This window comes from Quercus robur, chromosome 8, assembly GCF_932294415.1.
Source record: "Quercus robur chromosome 8, dhQueRobu3.1, whole genome shotgun sequence".
Taxonomy (NCBI): domain Eukaryota; kingdom Viridiplantae; phylum Streptophyta; class Magnoliopsida; order Fagales; family Fagaceae; genus Quercus; species Quercus robur.
In genome coordinates this window covers 1,112,218-1,117,492 of record NC_065541.1, presented here as the reverse complement: position 1 = coordinate 1,117,492, position 5,275 = coordinate 1,112,218, and positions in this window count along the sequence as shown.

Genomic DNA, 5,275 nt, shown 5'->3' with positions numbered 1-5,275 from the left:
GTTTGAAGAATACTTCTTTAATGATTATATATAAAAAAAGAAAAAAAAAAAAGATTAGTAGTGCTAGCATTGTAGATTTCAACAAGTCATGGATAGAGCACCTCTATGCACAAATTTACTAATCTATTGTTTGGTTTGTTATCCGCTCATCTAATAACACCCTTGATATCCCTGCTTCAGGAGGTACAAAACAATGCAAAAAAGCTTGACTCTATTGCAATGTGGATTATTTATTACACCTTCTTGACTCATCAGATACTCAATTGGATCTCACATTGTTGGAGCTTTCATCATGCCTTGCGGTAATTGTTAAATTCTGTAATAATTAGCTTCATCTTCTAAGAAAAATTATGTAACACAAAATTGATTTTTTTTTTTTTTTTTTTTTTTTTTTGTAATTGGGTGAAGGGTGAAGACGAATTATGCGATGATTTCTCTACTTATAACCAGGCAAAAGGAACCCTTTTTGAAGGAGAAACTACGCTGTTCCTCCGCGGTAGTGGTAATTATGCTTTCAATGTCTTACTTTTACTATTTATGGAGAATAATATTCTAAATTGAAGTCGCTCATTCTTCTTTGGTATGTCTGATTCTTAATTTTTTTTTTTTTTTTTTTTTTTTGTTTGTTTGAGATATATGCAATGTTTACTACATATCTGCTTTATAAACGTACTGTTCAATTTCTAGATATCATAATGAAGTGAACCCTATGTTCAGTTTTATAGGAACATTAATGTGAATTGCTTTGTTTCACTATGGTGACTCTAAATCAAAATCATATATACTTTTCCAGGATAAGATTCAGTCTTTCATTTGGGATTACTAGAGAATCTTTCTCCCTCATAGTGTATATATATGCACATACATAATTGATCTGTTGGCTTGGATCTTCAATAGTGCAGCATTTGGCTTCTTTCTATATGTAGATAGTACATAGAACTCTAGGGGAATTCAATTAGTTAAAGACAATCTGGGTAAGCTTTTACAATGTTTTGTGCTTTCAGAGATGTTGATCAAGTGTGTTGTGATGGGGTTGTAATGTTTGGGTGCATGCTAAGTGTGAGATTATTTCCAGTAAGCTTTTCAACATGTACTTAATACACTTGATTTATGAATTGTGATGTCAATTTATGTTCCCGTCATATGGTTTAAAGGATCTAGAGAATGTAGATTACTATTGTGCAAATTATAAAGCAAAGTCTAATTATGAGTCACAGCTTCAGAAAAATACCGGCCAAATATGAAGTATGTCTGTCCTATTTTTGTGTGTGTGTGTGTAATTCTTTTCCCTTTAGTTGATTTTTGGGGCAATTGTATATTTGACTTTATAGACTAAGGAGTTTATCATCAGGTTTAAAGCCTAATTTTGTGACAATTTTTTAAGTAGGTCTTTAGAAAATAGTGAACAAAATGATTTGCCTGAGAAGGTAGCTGTGGTGTGCAATGGCATGGAAGGAACATATATTCCAAACCTTCATATGTAAGCCTTGAACTCAGTTCTAAATATTACATGTATGTTGGCATATTTTTCTTTAATATTCTTGTAGGACCTTTATGCACTCCTTTCTCACCACCACATTCATTTTCTTCATATGCAATCCTTATAGCAACTTCTGTTTGTTTTGTTGAAGGATTCATTAAGATGCTTCTTTATTATTTTATTTTCCCCCCATCTTAGAGTTATGTGCAAGTGTAGTTCATGTGGGTCAAAGAAGTATACACCTAGAAGATCAAATTCTACCTGAATTGTTATTTGGAATTTTCATTTTCTGGGTTTCGTTACTTTTTTATTTTTCAATTAGGTGGCACTCTCCATATCCATGTAAAGAGGTCAGTATTTTCTTTTAAGCCTTTGTGTTTTTGTCAATCTTTACACCAACCTGGAGAATTCCATTAAGACAAAGAAACCAATGATGTTTCATAGTTATCAGAAGGACAAGATCAAGGACTCATGTTGAAGGTCAAGCAAGTTTGGATTGTAGCTGTTGACTCAGGGTAGAGTATTAGAACAGAGCAATGGAAGAATTGTAGCCGTGATTGTATAAACGACAGTGTTTATATTTAAAACAGCTATACTACTTGTACTTCAGGATTAGTTCAATTCATAGTTATTATTTATATACACATTTATTAATCTAATTGGTTGTAGAGGCTAGATTCGTATACTGTGGAGTTTGTAAGAAGTTAGTTACTCTCAGACTTTGTATAAATACTTGATGTACATTCATTTTCTTTCAATGCAATATAGAATTCTCTCATCAAATTCTCATAATAGTTACTTTGTTGTCTCAAATGACATAGTGCCTCAATGAAAGAGCTAGCAAGATGCTCTAAAATATTGGCACCTGAAAAGCTCAAAATTCCATTTTTGACAATTTTGTGTCCAACCTTAGGAACAAACTTTGGTAGCCATAGTACGACTGTGCAGGTTAACTCTATAAGAACTTTCCCATGCATCGCACGCACGGATTAACGACTAGTTATTATTATTATTATAAACTCACATATGTGGACAAGAAAAGTCAGGTTCAAATAGCACATTCAAAATTGACTAATAAAGTGCAAAATAACTTCACCCGTTTTGTTAAAATATCATTTCTAATTTTTTTTAGGCTAATTTTTTTGTCTTATTGAAAATTTGAATGTTCAAAAAGCAAAATCATCATTTTTTTTTTGTATTATTTTTATTTTTTTTTTACTTATCTGTCGAACAGTGAGCTATGTCATTCTACTTCAAAACCAATAGGTGATGAGAAAGATATATACCCAAATCTTTTATTACATTCAATATCACGCCATGCAGACCTATTTTTAGAGTGGTTGTATGGAGTCAAATTTTGGTCCCCCAATACTATCTTTGTTTTACTTGTATTAGCTAATAGGAGCATGAAATAAAAGAATAGAAAATTAATTAGTTGCTTCGAATGCGCATCCTATGTCCTAAAATTCCTGTCCTAGTTCATGCTCCACCACTCAATGGATAATACAAGTTTATTTATTATTTTTTTTTTACAAGATAGAAATTTTACTTTAGTCCAATTTAAATGTATATGTGTGTGAAACTCTCTTCTGGACACTTGAACCCAACTCTTGCACATATACTTGAACCCAACTCTTGTACATATATGTGTGAAACTCTCTTCTAGACACCCTACAAGCATATATACTTGTGGAGTGACCATCGCGCCAAGGTGTGCAACAATTTCTTTTGTATTCGCATTAACTTCTTTTTTGAGTTTTAAAAGTCTTACAAATATCCAGATTGATGGTAGAAAGAAGCCGCTGGAGCTGAAAGAAAAGTGCAAGAGATGTGAAATGTCTTTGCACGTGATTGTTAAACTTATGGTTAAGTGATTAAATTCACCATTTCCTAATATCTTAAACATTTAGGACAATTGGTAATTTTAATATGGTATCAGAGCAGAAGATCCTGAGTTTAATCCCTGACTTTACTCTATCTCCCATTTAAAATGTTGAATTCCCACTTGTTGGGCCCCCACTTATTAAGGGGAAGTTTAGGCTCACAAGTGAGGGGGAGTGTTAGACTTATGGTTAAGTGATGATTAAATTCATCATTTCCTAATAACTTAAGCTTTTGGGATAATCGATAATTTAACAGTGATCAGACTTTCAAACCTAAGGGCTGAACAAAAAATAAATAAAAATATAACTGGAATGTCTATTCTCGACTAACCATTTACATTAGTAAACTAACTTAGACAGTGTTGGCTTCAGGATTTTTGTTCAAGGGGTCAATAAAAGATAAATTATAAGTTCATTTGACATATTCTTTTTCTAATACAATAAATACAGGGACAAATCCAGGATTTCAAGTTAAGGGAGCCAGAGTCTATGCCAAAAAAAAAAAAATCCGAATAAGTATCCATATAGTTATTGGCGACTCTAGAAATTTTTTTAGGGCAGTCATTAAGAAACGTAAGTTATGTGAATAAAATTGTAGCAATGACGTAACTTGGAAGAACTTGTCTTTAAGGGAGGCCAAATGAAAACGAGATTTGTATATATATTATATTCATTATTTATATAATAGTCTATAGTATAATGTAAATACCACTCAATATATTACTTAATTATTTTATAACTCAACATTAGAATCCAAAAATATAGTATTATTTTTTGAAATATCATCATGAATAGATCAATAGTTTTTAACTTATGGGATTAGATTCAAAACTATATTATAATCCATTAAGTACTTAATGACTGACATATAAAAAAAAAATACTAATAAGTTAAAGTAGACAAACAATTCTTGAAATTAAACGCATTAAAAAAATCTAATCAAATAATGATTTGCACATTTTAGTGTTTTATTTTTTATATTATATATTTTTATCTATTTTAAAAGTAGCTTATTTTATATATATATATATATATATATATATTGTTAATATGTTATATAATAATATAATTAATTAATATAATAAAAATCAAGAAAAGTCATACCTATCCCAGTATACTAGACACGTGTGGTGGTAAAATAAAAGAGAAACAAAAGAGGAAAAAAGAGAGAGCAAACTACTGGAACTAAAACACATGGAGCATGGTTGTAAATCTAAACCATACACATGGATCATTGTTGTAATTCCTGGAGCAATCTAATCAGTAAAGTAAAGAAGAAAACAAGCAAGAGCAAATAGACCAAACTTAGCGAGTTACGACACTCAGGACGCCAAAGATTAAGAAATAAGGGAGACAAATAGATAGAGAAAAAAAAATAGAAGAGTCAAAGGCTCATAAGTGTAGATCTTTAATCTGTCGAAAGTTGGTGGTGTCAGCTCCTTCTATAGTTATCTTCAAAGTAAGCTAAAGATTATTTTTTTTTTTTTTTTTTTTTTTCTCCCAAGGTGTTCAAAGTAGGGTGTTCAACATTTTTGAGGTAGTCAAGAAAAAATATTTAATAAAATTTATTATTTTTTGAGTTGAGGATTTATATGAGTTGGCTGGACTGGGCTGTCTTTAATCTCTCCAACTTCTGTCTTTTGGTCTCTCTCTTGACTTCTCTATTTTTTTTTCTTCTGAATTCGGTTTGTATATAATGTGGGTAAATGGGTTTTTAATTTTTTTTGGGTTGGGCTGGGACTGGTCGGAGCTGGCTAACAGGGGCCAAGGTTTGGCCCAACTATTAAAAACATAAAATAAGTTTACAATTTTTTAATTGTTTAATACTTTTATTTTCATGACCGACCCATTATTACATAGCCAACAACCGCTCCCACTCACAAATTCGGTCAAAGAGTCAAAAGTGGGAGAG